The sequence below is a fragment of the Grammomys surdaster genome, unplaced genomic scaffold, assembly GCF_004785775.1.
Source record: "Grammomys surdaster isolate TR1022 unplaced genomic scaffold, NIH_TR_1.0 371, whole genome shotgun sequence".
NCBI classification, from domain to species: Eukaryota; Metazoa; Chordata; class Mammalia; order Rodentia; family Muridae; genus Grammomys; species Grammomys surdaster.
This window is the reverse complement of record NW_021604790.1, coordinates 5378092-5397597: the sequence shown is the minus strand read 5'-3', so window position 1 is coordinate 5397597 and position 19506 is coordinate 5378092. Positions and strand designations below refer to the sequence as shown.

General features: G+C 45.1%; 1 protein-coding gene across 3 annotated transcripts in view; it reads left to right on the top strand.

The window, feature by feature from the left end:
- Positions 1-19506, top strand: part of March10 (membrane associated ring-CH-type finger 10) — an 89487-nt gene that overhangs the window by 21483 nt on the left and 48498 nt on the right. The gene's annotated exons all lie outside the window — the stretch shown is intronic.

Genomic DNA, 19506 nt, shown 5'->3' with positions numbered 1-19506 from the left:
CAATACCTGCAAATCAATTTTAACTCTTTAAATAATATCCCAAAGACTTGAGTCTTACTTGTATAGTATCTTCAGGGTCCCACCATCTTGCTGAGGAAATGGATAGAATCTGAATTTTCCATAGTGGTTTGCACTTCTGCTTTACTCTCATCATTTGAGACATGGGATACTATGGCATTCGACTTTGGACACACACACACACACACACACACACACACAAAACAAACAAACAAACAAACAAACAGAGAAAGAGCAACGTGGGAGACAGAATTGTTGATGTATGACGAGTGTTTGCATGCCTATCCTGCTCTTCTCAATATTGGAGCCAGGTCCAAAAGAAAAAAAGGCCTATGGTCCCTTAAGAGACTCAAAGCAGATGCAAGAAAAACTCCAAACTCAGGACTAAGGGTTCGTTCGAGCCCTTCCGTGGATTTCTGCAACAGTCCAGTTGTTACTGCCTCAGCCAGCCCTGCACTATCTCCAACCCCTGAGGGAATGCAAGACTTATTAAATAAGCCTCTTTCTGAAAGGCGAACAGTGCCAAGGGGTACTGGACCCACTCTCTCAGAGACTCTAAGATAAGAAAGAAGAAAGCTGGCATCTCCCAAAGGAGAACCAGGCCAGACAGATCCAATTTCCAGAGCCCAGCGTATTAAATGTCACAGCAGGCAAAACATCCTTGGTCAATCAGAAAAAGGGCTGGAAAAAGATAGAGACAAGTGAGATTCTGTGGACCAAACAACCCCTCCCAGGGTGCGTGTGGGGAGGTGCACCCAGTCATTTCCTTCCAGAGATTGCAAGGCCTCAAACTCTGGGTAATGTTTTGTATCTGATTTGGGAAGCCAGGCATATCCCCTTGAAAGTGAGTTGTTGAATTCATGGAAATTTTTCCAACGTTCCGTCGTTCTTTGAAGCTCGCTCTGACCAAATTTTGACACTTGTATCTCGGTTGTCATCACGAGTTCATTTCTTAAACCAGACTCCAGCTGTCGCACTTCTGATGACCTTGGATCAAAAAAGGCGTTTACCATCAAGTCAGGGCTCCTGCGTCAAGCTGTCATTTCCAGACACCCGCCTCAAGGTGGGCAGATCATCTCCAAACACAGAGTTAACCCAGTAGCTGCTCCTGGACACACCTCCTCTCCATAACCCGAGGCTCTCCAGGTCTGCAAAGGCGGTGTTTAAGTCCAAAGTGAAGCAATCTCTATCAAGCCTGTAGCTCTTTAGTGAGGCAACTCCCAAGTACAGAAAACACAACAGAAGACCGTTCCACCTTTTGTCATCCTGTAAGTTTAAGCAAAGTGCCTCAGTCCTCCAAGGAGGCACTTACTATGTTATGCTTATCTTGCAGGATCTTCCTGAGAATGAAAGAACTTTCTGAGAGATAAGCTAACATTAAATCATGTATGTAAACTTCCTTGTTAGCCAATTCTACCACAAATGATGCCTCGACAGGCATCAATGAAGAAACAGGTTCTGTGGCTTCTAGAACATTTTTCTTCACCTCTGCCTCATGCCTGACTACATTTCTAAAAGCCAATGTGATGTGGTCACTACGCATAAACCTTTCTAGAGGGTCAGAGGACAACATGGTGAGCTGTTTAAACCAAGTAGAATTTATCATGGAGATTGACTGTAGCTCTACATACTCATCTAGAAATTGGATAATTGTAAATCAGTGTTCATAGAAGAAGAAGTAGCCCTTACCTCCACTAGCCCATCACAGCTGCTGTGACTGATGGGATACCGAGATATATTATTCTCTCTAACCTTAATGGAGACTAGCCATGACCTGATTTCCCCATAGAAGATGAGGGATGAGGCGAGGGGCAGAGGCAGGGGGATGCTGATGCGGGGCAGCAAGCCTGCATGAGGAGACTCAGTGTGAGCCTTCCTCATCTTCTGGATCCCATATCCTTGCTCAAGGACTAGAGACAAGCTGTCTCTGTGTATCCTCACTAAGAAGGAAGATGGAACAGCTGGAGAGATGGCTCAGTGGTTAAGTGCCCTGCCAGAGGACCAGAGTTTTTTTTCCCCAGTATCCACATCAGGTGGCTAACAACTACTGATCTCTAATTCCCTGATCTGTAGGCACCTGTACACTCATGGTGCACACATGCACATGCACACAGGGATACTCACGTATGCACACACAGAATGAACACATACACAAATAACAATAAATGAAAAAAGGAAAAAGATAGGATTCAGCTTGGCTTTTCCATGAGCATCCTTCACTTTGCTGATAGGAACGGGGTTATCATCCTTCAACTCCTAGCAGCAGAACAACTAAATATTTAGATTGCAGGTCACAAAGACCCAGAATTATACTGGAAAATGGTGTAGGCAGTTTAGCCGATACCAAGAAGCAGCTGGTCATGGCCCGGGCCTGCTTACTGTAATGTTTAACTTCAGTGAGGTCACCCAAACCTCCCAGCAAGCAAAATAAGCTTCAGAAGGAAAAGCTGTTAGCCAACATAAACACTGTAATTGCTTTGTCCATGAGAATCCATGCAGACTCAGGAGATTAAAAAACAAAGCCTCTTCAAGTAACCTGAAGTGTCTTTAAAAGGAAAAAAAAATCTGTATCGAGGCTGGCTCAATGCCAACTGGGCAAACGTTCAGATCAGAGGTCGGACCCCAAGCACCCAAGTAAAAGCTGGGCAAGATGGCACAGGTCTGCGGGGTAGGGTGGCTCTCCACCGCTCTCTCCCCAGCCAGTCTAGCTAACTGGTGATCCTCAGACTGAAAGACCCGCCTCTATATAGCAGGTGGCCCTGGCATGGTGATGCATGCCTCTAATCCCAGCACTTAGGAAGGAGAGGCAAGAGAGGCAGGGGGATCTCTGTGAGTTTGAGGCCAGCCTGATCTACACAGCAAGTTCCAGGACAGCCAGGGCTACACAGTGAGACACTATATTAAAATAAATAAGATGAAAAGCAATTGAAGGTGATACCTAATGTGGTATCTCACACACACACACACACACACACACCGTCTCTAAATGGGGGTAGCAAAGTTCTAAAACTATGCTGAATATTACAACAGTAGTCATAGTACACACTTGTAATCTCAGCAAATAGGAGATGGAAACAAGAGGATCAAGAGTTCGAGGTCATCCTCCTTTACATATGAGTTCAAGGCCAGCCTAGTCTATCTGAGATACTGACTCAAAATAAACAAACAAACAAGATAAAAAGAAAATATGACCGGAGAGATAGTTCAGCAGGAAAGGTTGCTTCTGCAAGCCAGGCAACTGTAATTTCTAGCCCTGGCACCTACAAACAGAAGTGTGAAAGGAGAAGAGACTCGAGAGTCCTCTGACTTCCACATCTTGGGGATAGCATGCTCACCCATACACTCACGATAATAAATACAGGTTTCACTTTTAATTGTATATGTGTGTGTGTGAGCACCTCCATGCATGTATGTAAACTACATGTGTACCTGATGCCAAAGGAATCCAGAAGACAGCATTGAATACCCTAGAACTGGAGTTACAGATAGCTGTGGGCTGCCCTGTGGGTGCTGGGAACCAAACCTGGGTCCCCTACATGAGCCATCAGTGCTCTTAACCATTGAACCATCTCTTCAGGCTTTAACTAAGAAATTCACATAATTTAAAAAACAAACCTTTTTTTCAAATTTCCTCACCCAGCAAGTGCCGGACACAGTGGGTCATGAAGGTAAAACAGCATTTCCTTGGCGACTGAGAGTCGGACAGGAACACAGCTGTCCCAGGTGACTCCATGGACCAGAAAAAGTATTCTGTTTCCCGGAAGCTGAACCTGCAAAGTCACAGCTGATAATCCAGGGAAGGCTGAACTTTCTGGATCTGTGTGTGTGTGTGTGTGTGTGTGTGTGTGTATACGTGTGCATGCCTGCGTGCACGCATACATGCACTGGAGGCATCTGTGTCCCAGGTAACTTTGCGTGGTTTCTTTCCTCACCTGTGTATCTAGTCATCCTAACCTTCCTGTGGAACGTTCACTTCTCCTCTTTCAAAGGGCTCTCAGGTGGTTGTCCTCTCATTAATCTGTCAGCGTCAGCCTGCTGTCACCCTGAGCTCAGTCATGAAAGCAGCCACAGCTTAGAATATGACATCTGTGTTCCATGAGTCAGACTTTTAATGTTCTCTGAGTTCTGCTTGTCTATTGTTGGGGCTCCTTGAGGACCAGGCCTTTCTTCCTCCTGGCCCCAGGCCTGTGTGCTGATGAGGAGGCAGGACATACACACACACACACACACACACACACACACACACACACACACACACACTTAGGATCTTTAACTGCTGGAGGGCCCCACCCTGGGAGGCTGAGTCATCTCTGACACCTGGTGTGGTGTTCTCCTCGGCTGTCCTCTCAGCTCTAACACAGATCCCGCACCCTGGACGTGCACCTGGACAATCAGCGGCTCTGAACACAACCTCTGCATCAGACATCCCGACCGGTCCCCGCCTGCCAACCAGGGTGCGCCACCGGGAGGGAATGTGCATCCCACAGTCTAACAAGCCTGGATCTGAGAAAATCTTCCTGTGAGCTTGTTTACGATCTTTGCTGTGGATTTGTTCATCGGAATGCCCCAAAGCCCCTCAGTTTCACGTGGCTGAATGCATCATCTCCCCTCAAACTGGTTCCTCTTCCTGAGTTTTTATTTCTACTCCAGCCAGAATTCTGGACTTTGTCTTAGACCCTGGCCACCCCTCTCCTAGCCCCTCCTCCTCACAGGATACCAAGGCCTACCTGTCTTATCATCTCTCTAGTATCTGGCCATCTTGCCTTTCTTTACCTTCCCAGTCCGTCTAAAAGGCTGACCATACGAGTGACACTTCTCTAGAAGCCATTGACTTAAAATGGATGACAGCCATTTAAAACCCCTCGCTCCTTTCCCCACTGTCCTTGGGATCATGTTCAAATACTTATATGCTCATTGGCCTGGCCCATACAGACATCTCTGCATTGACTCTGTAGGGGACCCGTTCTGGGGAGAATCCCCCAGGTTTCCTGGAGGTCCAGGGACAGCATTTACTCTTGTAAATTCTCAGAGCACCCTCTGGGCTCAGGCTCACCATGGGGTAAAACCTCTTTCCTTAGACAGAGAAACAGAAGACACTGTTTATGGTTGCATTTCTGGTGTCCGTCATGCAGTAGAAGCCTAGGGCTCATTTAGCGGCTAATGTTAGGAATAACCGCACCCTAATGTCAGAGCCATGCCACCAGAATGTGAACCCTCGGTTCACTTGGACAGGAGAATGCCCAGTGAACTGGATTGAAATTAGTGACCGAAGCAAGGCTGTGCCAGTATTCAGTTCTTTTCCTGGTGTACCACTTGCAAAGGCTCAGTCACAACACTGCCTAAGTCCCCTTTGCCACAGGCAGGCCAGCACACAGACATAGCAACAGAAGAGTGTGTGGAGCTTGGAGGTCGGAGAAACCTCAGAACAGCCCCCAAAGAGTTCCTCAGGATTCATGGGGACCTGAGTGTTAGCTGGTCCTTTCAGGAAACCGATCAGGCTGAATCGGATGGGCCTTCTGTGCTTAGGTTAGAGACTCTCCCTTTGTGTATGCAAACCTGGGGGCTGGAGGTCTTCTGCAGCAGCCACAGGGAAGTGAAGAAGCAGTGACTGTATGGTCAGAGGAGCTGGCAGGGTGCTGTTCATCCTTCATTTGTGCGTTTTGTCGCAGTCCCACCAGGTGATTTAAAAATAGGGCCTGACATTAAAATGGGGCAACTGTCAGTTTGGGTTGGGATGCTTCTGCAGAGCTGTCCTGCATCTCTCAGAAGATAAGCAAGTTAGCCTCGCTCTTGTGTGAGCCTGATCCTGCTGTGCATCCAGCTTGACAGCCACACCAACAGTGAGCCCAGCTGAGAGAAATTGTTGGTACCAAGAACTGGCGGCCTCTGACCCAAACTGTTCCCTGTGTTAATTGGACTTCGCAGCTCAGAAACTGCAGAAGACATTATGATAAAACATCTTTCCTTCCCCCTGTTTTTAATACTATGTATCTCACTGTACTTCATTTTATTAAAATTATCTGCTTTTTAAAAATGGTTTCAATTAATTCCTGAAACAACAACAAAAACTTGTTAGAAACCAATTAAAATTCAGATATCGAAATCTTAAATTTTTTCAGTCACAAGAGACAAGTATTCAGATGGGTGCCCACATTAAGCAGATTTTATAACACACAGAATTTCATCCTAAAATAGCCTTTTATTTTGTTTTCATAATGCTTCATTCATTAAAAAATTAAAATATAATTATTTGTCAATTAAAAATAAAACAAATTTAAATTTTAAAATAATAAACTAAAATGCAGAAATTATAAATCATTTCAGTAGAGCACAATGCATTAGGTACTAGGAGTGCAGAGTAATGAATAAACCGTGTCCCTCCTTCAAGGCGCCCAGTGTGATTAAACTAAGACACCACAAAAAGCTGTAGCTCAACACAGTGCCTGTCCAATCTGATACAAAATCTAGGAGAGCTGGCTGTGGTGGCACACACCTGTAACCCCGGTGCTCAGTGAGTCAACCGAAGCTACGTAGTGGGACCGTAAATGATCAGAAGGATGGATGGATGGATGGATGGATGGATGGATGGATGGATGGAAAGATGGATGGATAGAAAGATGGATAGAATGGAAAGATGGATGGATGGATGGATGGATGGAACAAAAGCAAGAGAAAGCTCTATAGAGAATGATAATTTTAGACTTTAACTTGGATCCTGCCATGGGGAGTTAGAAGCAGAAGTGGTGATCGAGCTGTCAGGTTACAGGAAATGTACATGAGTCTCTTCCCAAGAGCTTCCTTCTCTATCTTAGTGTTAGGAAGATGGGCAGCACCTCTTACCAGCAACTGCAAGACTGCCCTGCAGGGGTGCTGTCTGTATGACTTTAACACCTGCCCTCAGGACCAGAACAGAGGAGGGCTCTCCCCTGCTGCTCCCAGAGCGCAGCTCCTGCATTTCTTTGACTTGTGTAGTTGGATTCCATCATCTTCTCCTCTTACCATCCCTACTGATCTCCTGATTACGCTCCCTCACTCAGTAAGGCTCTGACAGGCAGTTGATTCTCTGCTGTCCCTTTTCAGCATCCATTTAGAGAGCCAAGCCACACCCTGGCCTCACAGTTCCCAAAGCATCTCAAGTGCCCTCCTCCTTTACACATACACACACATACAGGCAACACACACACATAAACACACACATACATACATGCGCACACACACAGACGCACACACAGGCGCTGGCACATGCAAACACACACACAGACACATACATACATACATACATACATACATACATACATACATACACACACACAGAGGCACATCCTGCATCTTATTGTCATCCCAAAGGATCTCATTCGTTACTGCTAAAGAAAATGTCGCCCCACTTTGCATGGGCTCACACCCAGCAAAACTTCCAGGTATTTCTCAAAGCTGCCCAGCGTCTCTGCTCAGCTCTAACCTAAAACCTTTCTCCCAGGTTTCCAATCCATCGCCTCTCCTACCTCACTCCTATTTCCACCCACTTCCAACCCTCCCTCCCAGCTTACGATCCCCCCACCTCCTGTCCAGCCCTTCTCTGCTTGCGTCAGCCAGCTCTGCAGAGGGCTTTCCCTTCAGCATGTAGTCATGATCTAAAAAGAGACAGAGCAGCCTTCCTTCCCCCGCTCCCCTCCACTTACTTCTCCTTCACACCCCAAGTTCCCCAAAGAATTGTTTACACTGCCTGACTCCATTTCCCACCTCCTACTCTCTCCTCAACCCACTCCAATCTGCTTTCCACACACATGCCGCTCTCCAGAAATGCTCTTTGTCAAGTGACTTCCACATCTCCCCATGGAACAGCTTTGCGTGGTGCTGGACACACACACACACACACACACACACACGCACGCGTGACCACCCCCCAGTGGGGCAGCTACAGAGCCACTCTTGCCCTGGCTTCTTCCTCATCTCTGAAGGCACTTTATCTTTCTCCACCTCTCATCATCCTCCACTCTGTTCCTGAACCCTGGGATTCCTCAGGGTGTAGTTCTAATCTTACTCTCTACCTGGGGTGGGGGGAGGGGCGGTTCTTAGCCTCTGAGCCACACACAAGGTGAATTCTAGAGGCTCCTTGTCTTAGAATTGTCTTCAAGCATAGAATAAGACACAGGCTTTCAAAGGAAACCGGTTTTATGGAAACAGTCATCAGAATATTTTTAGAAACTTGATTCGGTAATGTGTGTGCTTCCTTATTAACACGTTAAATAACACGCGACGGGCGAAGAAGGTATTTTGAGACACCGCAACAAATTTACTGAGATGTGAAAATATCTGTGGCTTTCACGGGTGACAAAAATCTCCGGTCCTGCTCATGCTACAGTGGCCGGGTGCTGCAACTTAGCTTGCAGGTGGAGATGGGGAGAGTGTTACTGTAAAGATGTCACTTGTCACCACCCAAGCCCATGCCACACCAAAACTTGTTCTCTCTGTGTGCTGCTTAAAGTTATCTCAGGAACATTGTAACTGCCAAAGCTGAGGGGTTAACTACCAGCGACCCCCAAATCTACACTTCCAGCTCAAACCTCACTTTTGATTCTCAGATTTAAAGCTCTACTGCAGTCTCACTCTCTCTACTTGGATGTCTGAAAAAGACACCTCAAGCTGATCACAGGTCCCAGGCTGAAGCCTCCAGCTTGGTCCTTTATTCTGTCATCGGTGTGTGTCATCGAAATCTGACAGTCTCCCCACCTCTCCCCTCTCCCCAACCCCACCACCTGAGGAGCTCACCATCAGTCCTACGCATCTTACTTCTCTGGTATAATTTTGTTGTTATTGGTAGTGGTTTGGTTTCTGTGGCCCAAGCTATCCTCAGACTGCTCATTCTCCTGCCTCAGTCTCCTGAGTGATGGAATTACAAGTGTGTGCCTCTGCCCTGGGACCGGATGTTGTTTTGATCCATCTGCATAGCTGGCATCACCACAAAGCTCCCTCCCAACCAGCCCTCCTCCCAACCAGTCCTCCTCCTCTCTTACCTATCTCCAAATCCTATTTTCCGTCTCTTAATATGGTAGAGTGTTGTTGACAAGCGAAACCCATCTGTATGCCTGCTGAAGCCACTTCTGTGGCTTTTAAAATAGGAATCAAACTTTGTCTTGAATCTAGCACAGCCCCGTGGAGGTGTTTGCTGCTCTGGCCTTGGTCCACACTGGCCTCAGCCTTTGAGGTTTCTCTGTCTAGCCACAGTCCACCAGCCCTCAGCCAAGCCCTAACTGCTTCTCCCCTGACTACAGTAGAACCCTTCTCCCCCCTTCTCACGCCTGCCACAGGTCCCCTCTTTCCATTTGTGACCCCTGAAACTTTATAACTTATTTAATAATGACTTTTAATGTACATACTCATGGAGGCCAGAAAACAACCCCAAGTGTCAACCCTCCTTTGAGTCTGGTTTCTCTTTGGCCTGGAGCTCCCCAATTAGCCTAGCCTGGCTGGCCAGCATACCCCAGGGCTCCTCCTGTCTCCCCTCCCCCATTATTGAGATTACAAACATACACCACACCCAGCAATTTTTCATAGGTTCTCCAGTCAGAACTCTGGTTCCTTAAATTTGCAAGCTAAACACTCTTAAACCATCCCCCTAGGCCATTGGTTCTCAACCTTCCTAGGCTGTGACCCTTTAATACAGTTCCTCGTGCTGTGGTGACCTTCAACCACAAAGTTATTTTGTTGCTACTTCATAACTGTAATCTTGCTACTGCTATGAATCATAATGTAAATATCTGAAATGAAATACGTCTGATATGCGACCCCCAAAGGGGTTGTGACCCACAGGTCGAGAACGGTGCCCTTGGCCCTTTAATAATGGTTTGATCATACAATTCATACAATCTATTGCTATTCCTTAAGGAGGTTCACAACCATCTGTAAATTCAGTTCCATGGGATCTGATGCCCTCTTCTGGCTTCCAGCACCAGGTTTGCCAAATAAGCCCTTTCTCCCTTAAGTTGCTTTTGGCAGGGTGTTTAACCACAGCAACCTGAAAGGGAAGTAAGACACCTGATACAGCAGTTCTCAACCTGTGCTTGAGACCCCTTTGGGGATCAAGTGACCCTTTCACAGGAGTCAACTAGACCATTGGAAAACAGGGATACTTACATTAACTGATTCATAATAGTAGCAAGATTGCAGTTATAAAGTAGCAATGAAAATAACTTATGGCTGGGAGTCCCATGGTATGAACTGGAGGAACTGTGTTGAAGGGCACAGCTTTAGGAAGGCTGGTCTGCTGCCACTCATGTCCCTGGACCGTCCTGCACATGTCTGTGCTCTCACTAACTCTGATCATGGGCCCTAGGACCCTCAAGGTGGAAGGGCAGAACCTACTCCTTCCTGCAAGTTTTCCTCTGACCTCCAGAAGAGCACCTGTGGCATACTCCACCCCTTCACTCTCCCCCCCCCACCTGTGCACACACAAAATAAATAAATAAATAAAATGTGAAATCAAAATTAAAACGGAAATGAGTCACGTATATATTTGAAAAAAATTAGATAAATGGACCTGTGTGGTAATAGTAAATTACATAAAAGTTGCAGATTAAAATTAAAAACTTATCCCCAAATGAAAAAGATTTACTTCTGTTTTTAAGATGGTGTTTATAAAAGTTACACCAAAAGGGCCATTCTCATGGACGTCTGCTGCAGTGTTTCTTGAGGATGACTTAGGAACAAAAAGAATTTTAAATCTCTGTGCTGCTTTTAATCTAGTGAGATAAATTCCCGCTTTGAGGAACTTAAGGGCTTAACTAAAGAGCTCCTGAAAGCTCCGCGCGGTACTGCTTCTCTTAGGAAAAACTTGGAAGCATTCAAGACGGCCAATGAGAGAATTACGACATTCATCCATGGAGCCATAGATCCTAAAGACAAAGAACCAAGGGGAATCCATAAGTTTTAGCTTGAAGATTTATTCTGAGTCAGATTTGTATCATAATCTCGGAAATATTTCACGTTTATTGCAGAATGAGACAAATGAATCAACATGGTAATATAATTAAAGAGTGAAGATTTTAAATAGGCAGGATAGAAATATAAAAGAAAACCCATAGTGCTGATTTTTGATTAGAATTATTGGTATGAATTTATGATTTTTTTAAAAAGATATACATTTCTAATTTATTCCAGAGAAAGGACTTATAAACAATGTCACCCCAGCAGCAATGGACTACACCTGGTCCCCCCCCCACCCCTTTCCTGTTCTCTTTTATTCTTTGCTTCTTTTCAAAGATTCTTGCTACATTGCCAAGGCTGGTTTTGAACTTTTGATCCTTACTTTCTAATAACTTTCTCAAGCCAGGTGTCATGGGGGAAGCCTGTGATTACAGCACTCGAGAGGTTTGTGGCCAGCCAGGACTACATGAAACTCTGTCTCAGAAAACCCCAAAAAATGTACAAAGCATTCTCAGACAAAAAGGATTAGCGTTTCTTGAGAAATATCAAAGGTAGGCAAGGTCTGTTAGGTCTCAAACCTGGAACAAATGGCTGAGATACCTATTAACATATCAAAGTGTACCCTGGCTGCCGGGTTCTCCCAGCATCCCATAGTCCCTACCTGTTACAGGGTCCTCCAGTGGCTAGCATACCCCTACTCCTTAGCCTGAACTATCCAGCCCAGGCACTGTGCTGGGCTTTCCCTCCCCACAGATTCTCTGGTTCCTTTATAACTCAGCTATTATGGCTACAACAGTCTCTTGGCCCAGGCTACCCCTTTTGGTGGGCAGCTCCTTTCTTGCTCCCGCACCCCCTCACATGGCCCAGCTCAGCCTGGCCCTGTTTACTCTGAACTCTTCCAGATGTCTCTGTCTCTGCCCCTTTCTATATTCTCCCTCATATCTACAATAAGCTTTCTCCACCATACCTAGGAGCAGTCATGGCTTCCTCTTCTTATTCAAGGCCCAAGATGGACTCTAATGTTTTATTATGCTAGAAAGCAGAAGAATACTTAAGAGACGGTAAAAACACGGCTTCAGTGGGCTCTCAGTCACCATTTTAAATTTAATTTTTTTTTTTTTTATTTTTATGGCGGGAAGTAGGCCAAAGCAAACACGAGGAGGTCAGAGAACAACTTCGAAAAGTTGGTTCTCTGCTTGCACCACATGGGTCGGGGAATGACTTCAGGGCGTCAGGCTTGGCACCTTTACCCGCTGAGTCATCTGCTGGCCACACTTCCCATTTTAGATACAAAAATTTAAGCATCAAAATCGTGATAGGACTGAATGAAACATAAAGGCCACATTGTAAGTAAGCACCTAGACGTGAGGGGGAAAAAGGGGGAGATGGGCGGTGCATGCGCATGCGCACAAGTGTGCACGCATGTGCTCATGTGCTCATGCATGTGAAGGCATAGGTTAGCGGACGTCTTCCTCAATTGTTTTTCCACCTTATCTTTTGAGTCTTTCACTGAACCTGGAGTTCAAAGATTGGCTAGAATTTCCCAAGGATCCTCCGTATCTCCAGGTCTCTAGCACTCCCCATGCTTAGCTTTTTATGGGGTACTGTGGATCTGAACTCAGGTCCTCAAGCTTGTTCAACAAGCACTTTACTAAGCGGTCTCCTCAGTCCCAAGGGAGCACTGTGTGTGTGTGTGTGTGTGTGTGTGTGTGTCTGTCTTTGTCTGTGTGTGTGTATCTGCCTGTCTTTGTCTCTGTGTGTCTCTGTGTGTGTCTATCTCTCCATCCGTCCATCTGTCTGTCTATGTTTGTGGACACACTTGAGTTTGGAGGACATGTGTGTTTGGAGACCAGAATTCAGTGTCGGGGATCAATCTCCCTCCACTATTCTTAGAGTCGAGGTTTCTCCCTGTCCCTGGAATCACTGATCACCTAGGCTGGTTCTCCAGCAAACTCTGGGAGCCACTTGTCTCTGTCCTCTGTCTGTATTCTTGGGTTACACAACACAATACCACACATAGCTTTATCAGTGAGTGCTGGAGATTTGAATTCAACTCCTCACATTTGCATAGCAATCTCCTCACCAACTGATCTATCTCCCCAGCCCCCAGAAAACACCTTTTTAAGAAGAAGAAAGGTAACTAGAAATTGGGGAAGAAGTGTAGAATTATAAAACCATTTTGCTACCTTAATGTAAGTATAAATCTAGGCAAGGCATATCAAAAGAGGCTAAAATCACTGAGGAGATGAATTTTAGAAACAGACTAGGCTAATCCAAAGTGTCAAAGAATCATTCCCCAGCCGACCACAAACTACAAAGCAGAAGCACAGGCTTCTCACTCGGAGAGTTCTCATAGTCTGGCTTTCTCCAGACATGAAACATAGAGTTGGCTGTATTTGGATAACCCAACAATGTGACTGCTGGTCCGGTGTAACAAAAAAGGACGTCACATCGCCTATAAATATCCCAAAAGATGGAATTGGATTTGGTTATCAGGAAACACCCAGAAGATATTATATAAGGCAGCTTGGCTGTACCTCTTCAAAATGGTCAAAACTAAAAAGAAAAAACAAAGGGCAGAGACTTACTCTACGCTAAGGGGCTAAAGGGACATAACTTGCCGTGAAAGTTCAACCATCATCCCAACAAGGCAATCTGAGAAGACATCGTGGGCACACACGGGTTTGAATATGCTCTTTATATTAGATAGTATTTTGGAACTATTATTTTTAGGACAAAGAAGTAGTTTTGTGGCTTAGTGGGGGGAAAATTTGTTAATAGGAAGTGCACCATGAAGTGTTCTGTTAAGCTGGGTGTGGTGGCTTATGCCTTTAATCCCAGTACTCAGAAAGCAGAGGGAATCTCTGAGAGCTCCACAGTGGGTTCTAGGACAGGCAGAGTGACATAGCAAGACCAAACAAACAAACACAGATGCAAAGGTCTATGTTGCTGCAGTACTCTGCTAAGTGAAGCTGTAGGATACAATTCTATTTTGTTGTTGCTGGGTTTTTGTTTTGTTTTGTTTCCTGGCTGGTTTTTTGGTTTGGTTTGGTTTGGTTTGGTTTGGTTTGGTTTGGTTTGGTTTCTTTTGGAGTGGTTTGGTTTGGTTTAGTTTTTTTGTTTTTGGTTGGTTGGGTTTTTTGGTTTTTGTTTTTTTGAGGGGGTGGGGTGGGAGTCCAGACAGGATTTCTCTTTGTAGTCCTGGGTGTTCTGGAACTCACTCTGTAGAGGAGGCTGGCCTGGAACTCACAGGGATCAGCCTGCCTCTGTCTCCTAAGTGCTGGAATTAAAGGTGTATACCACCACCGCCCAGCTCTTTCTTTATTCTGTACTCCATTGCTACACTATGAATACGTACTTCTTTGAGTAATAAAGAAAAGAATTGTGCTTTATAAGAATAAACTATGAAAACAAGAGATCTCTCCAGCACACTTGCAGAATGCCTTGATTTCTCTCAAGGACAGGAACACACAGAATAAAAATCAACATTGCTCTCTACTCAGCAATGGCACCATGGACCAGATTCTTTCTCACTGACTCCCAAACATCTGCTTGGATCTCAGAACTACTCAAAATCTGGTCCCACCCCTCCTCCTCTACCCTCTGCTCAGGATCCTAGAATCCTACCGTGGCGCTCCCACCCCCCTCTCTTTTCTCCCCGCTCCCCTCCCCGCTTCCAGAAACCCAGCAGGCACCACTAACACTTTTCAGTCTCCTTCCATGTTCCATGCACTGGCAGGTTGAGTAGGGAGGTTTTTGAGGGAGACGTCCATTTGATGGCTGAGTCTCGGTTCTCAGAAGGCCCTCTTAGCTGAAACAAAAGAGATTAAAGCAGAGGGAAATACATCATAGCAGATGAACACTCAACCCCAGGCCAAGCTCCAGGGCCACTGCAGCACCATACAGAGCCTATCCCTACCACAACCAGTGACAGCTCAGCTCAGTGGGTGATAAACTGAACGTAATCCTCAGAACTCACAGTAGAAGGAGAGAGATTGAAGAGTTGCCCTCTGACCTACAACATGCACACACACACATACAGACACACACACAAACACAATAATATTAATAATAATAATAATAATAATAATAAACAAATTCAAAGCATGAAATATATGGCCCCCACTAATGTCAACTGGACAATTATTTCTGAAATTCATAAATAATTAATTTATTTTATAAGAAATATCCAGGGGTCAGAGATGGCTCAGTTGGTGAGAGCATTTGCCACACAAACCTGATGAGACCTGAGTTTGATTCTCAGAGCCCACATAAAAAAGTTGGGAAAATGCATCCCATAAAGTTATCCTCTGACCCATTATGGCATGTGGGGACACACACACACACACACACACACACTTGGCTACATGTGGTGATATAGGCCTTTAATCCCAGAACTTTGGGGGGGGGGCAGTCAGGAAGATCTCTGTGAATTCAAAGCCAGAATGCTCTGCATAGCCAGTTTCAGGCCAGCCCAGTCTAACCAGTGAGATCCTGTCTCAAAGATAGGAAGGAAGGAAAGAAGGGAGGGAGGGAAGGAGGGAGGGAGGGGAGGAGGGAGGGAGGGAGGGAGGGAGGGAGGTAGAGAGGGAGGGAGGGATAAAGAAAAAGGTAAGAAAGAAAAATATGTATGTATAGCATATGTAAAAAACTATATCTTGTTGTAATTTCAGTAGCTTCCCACTCTGAGCTTTCCCTGAGGGAATGGATGGATAGTAATCTCAAAGTAAATCTTAAATTTCACTCCCCTCCCATCTCACAACTGATGATAATGAACTGAACTTCTGAACCTGTAAGCCAGCCTCAGATTACATGTTGTCCTTATAAGAGTTGCCTTGGTCATGGTGTCTGTTCACAGTAGTAAACCCTCACTAAGACACGAGGATATCAGTGTCTTCTCATAACAGATTCCCATCTGACCTAGCACCTCTGGCGACCATGTTTTTAAGTGAGGGACAAATGAATTGAAGAAGCAGTTTGATTTGAGTGGATGATACATACCCCAGCCCAAATAAACCTCCAAAGACCACATCCCTTATTATTATTATTCAATATTAAAAAGAAATTCAAGTAATGTCCTCAAAATCTGCACAAGATAAAGTTTAGCCTGCTTTATACTGTAACAACATCCGGCTTAGACCGTGCTTTACATTTTCTTGTATGTGGGTGTTTACATCCCACCCAGAAGTCTGTTTATACCAGGCACAATCTGATGCAGACCTTGGGAACAGCACTCTTGAGTATACTCATGTCTGCACACAGACCCCTGGACAACCTTCCTGGGTTGTCCCTGTTGACTGTCAAGGTTCATTGACCTGACCATAGCTTTTCATAATCTCCTGAGTCTTAACTTATTCCCAACATAATAGACACACAATCTCTCTTTCTGGCAGCAGCCTGACAGCCCTCTTTGACTCATCCGTCCTCCCTATAGAAAGTCCTGCCCCCATCTACACTGTGTCATAGGATCCACTTAGCTCAACCTTCTGTCACCAGCACATGGCAAAATGTAGCTGGGTGCATATCCGTCAGCCCTCAGCCCCGTAGCTCCAGGGAGGGATGAAGGGGTGGACAAGGGCGAACCATTTTTCTGGATCTTGGAAAGGAGCCATCAGGCAAGGGTTGGAAAATACCACCAGGGCTCTTCCATGCCTGGCTCTCGAGTCTACAAATCTTCTGATCATGCCTGTTTGTTGTCTCATTTCTCATCCTAGAATGCCAGGTCTGGGCTTCTAGTCCCTCATGCAAGCTGGGGGAAGTGCCTTCCCATCCCTCTCTTACCCTGATATCTCCACCTTCCAGAAACTCTGACTTGAAACCTTCAATATGTTGCCAAGTGAAGTTAGGACTAAGGGTGTGTAGCTCAGTGGTAGAGCTGCCTAGCCAGAACAGAAGACTTTGGGTTCAATCCCCAGCATAGCATGGGGAAAGGAGGAAGAGAAGGGAAGAAGGAGGAAAAAATAAACAAATAAATGAAAAGCTGTTATGTTCTTAAGTTCTTCCCCATTGCCTGGCATTGACCTTCCCTAATTAACCAAATCCCATTGAAAGCCTTTCTCTGGACTTCAGAAGATGCTGGTTTATTCTTCCACTTTATTATGCGTGGTGCCAGAAGAACACCACTTCTTGGAAAAACCTTAAATCCATGATCAATAACGCTTGAGAAATAGTTTGTCAATAGATTTATTTGAGTTAACACAGCTTTATTAAGACATCAAGTTCTCAATATTAAAGTACCATGGCATAGGCAGGGGGTTTGTGGTAGTGTTTGGTTGGCTGATTGGCCTTTCAGTGGTTTGGTCTTTGACTTTGAAAGACAGAGCCAGTTTCCTACCCTAGAAGAAAACAGCAGTGGGCTGTGCCTCCACCTTCATGTGACATTTCAACTTAGAAACATATGGAGAAGAAATAGAAACTGTAAATTTCAAAATTATAACAGGAAAAGACAGTTCTCAAATCCACTTTACATAAAAATATTATTAGTATTGATCTGATAATCTCCAAATATTGTTAAATATTTGACATTTGAGCTTTACTATCTGAAAAAAAACTTAGAACAAATTTTCTTAAGACTGGATGAGTCTCAGCTGGCTAGCATGACTATATGCATTCTGTAGAAGACACCGGAGTGTGTATGAGAACTGACCCTCCTCTGTTCACAAGTCCTAAGTTGGGTGACATCCATCCAATAGGATTGCTTTCCTTGAGACCTTCAGCTTTGGTTTCAAGGTGGTAGCAAATGTTCAGTAGTCAGCTAATTTTGAAAGTGGCGGAAAGTGAATGACTGGGTGTGGAACTTGGTACAGTCCACCATGGTACACGAATGCAGAGCTGTTATAACTTATTATAAGTTATTATGAGTCATAAGTTATAGATGCATGCCTTATCTCATTTGATCATCAGGAAACCCCCAAATGTAGGAGCTGTTGTTCACAGGTGAGGAAAGCCAAGGAATAGAAAAGGAATAATAACTTATGAACTATAGTAAACTTACCCCGCGTCACATGGTCACTGCTGCAAAGCCCCAGAGTCACACATGAGTACCAGGGTGAGTTCCTACAGCCTCTCACACTCTCTCTGGAAGGATGAGCCTTCCCTACATGATGGCAGAGCCAGCTGAGGATGGCTAAGGTTACGAAGGGACATTATCAAAGACTAAAAAATAAAATTAAATAAAACATAAAATGCTGAAGTGACAAGTTTGAATGTTCAATGAGGCAAGAGGGGGAAAGGTCTACCACCACACCCAGGAGCATCACAGGCCTTGCTATTGTGCCTTCTATTTCCAATCAACAACAACAACAAAACCCTTCTAGGGGCAGTTTCTGGACTCTTGAGAATGGTGCCTACCTAGCAATAAAAGCAATGGGACCAGAAAGCAGAGGATATACTCAGTACCTGGGGGCAGTCCCACGACAGGTTAATTAGCCAAACTTTGTCTCTCACCTTCAGTATTCTAAAGAATGAAAGTCTAATGAATGAGTGGAGGAAGGATGGACAGACTTAACAGCCAACCAGTAAAGAGCCCTTTCCCATACCCTCCCAGGTCCCCACTGTCTGGGGCCAGCAAAGAGTTTCAGCCCTGGGGAGTTGGGGGGAGATGTGGGTGGATCCTCTAAGGTTGGCTGCAATATAGCTTTCTTTGCTGGAGCCACTATTGCTTTTCTGCATGCTGGAAATAACAGGCTAAAGACAGGGCCTGGGGAGAGTGAACTTCTCAGCCTACTGGCAGCCTGAGGGAGAACTTTTGTCCTCAGCTCCCTGCTGCTCTTCTGGGGATCCAAACCCATTACTCTGCCTCCTATCACCCAGTCATAATGACAGTCTCCAGCATCAGAATTAAAATTTGCCAAACACCCACTTTGCTGAGAATAGAGAACTCATCTCATGTTCAGAAATGACCTCATGATTCATCTTTGACATTTCAGAATCATTTTCAAAGATTTCTATTAAGTCACAGAAGTGAAAGAGAACAGTTGATTCATTATGCCGTCTCCTCTCTCTGTCCCTTTATCTGAGGGTGGCCTGTTTTCGAATAATGAATGGAGCAACAATAACTATTTGTTTGAAAGCTGCATCCAAAACCTAAATTTTAAAATAAGATTTGTCCTCATGGAAACAATGATCTGTCCACCTGTAGACATACGGACTTCTTTCTGCCCAGAAGACTGACAAGTGTGTCCACCTGTGGACATACAGACTTTGGCCCATAAGACTGACAAGTGAAAAATTTTTTTTATAAAGTCCTGTTTCTCTTATGTTGCACCCAATAATTCAAATCTATTCAATGTATTTTCCTGCGTCGGGAGCCCCTGAAATGAAAAAAATGCCACAAGTGTCAGCAATAATGACAAGTAAGATCAATAGGAGCCACAAGAGCTGGGGAGGTGCCAGGGACGTTAATTTGGCACTGCATGCCTGGGAAGCGCCACATTTTCAGAGAACTGTCTAGCGCTGGACTAATGCACCACGCAGGAGAACCTCTCTAGACCCAAAGGTAGGAAAAACCCTTAGGTTCTGCCTATGACACAAGGCATGGTCTCACAGAGCATGCTAGTGCCAGGA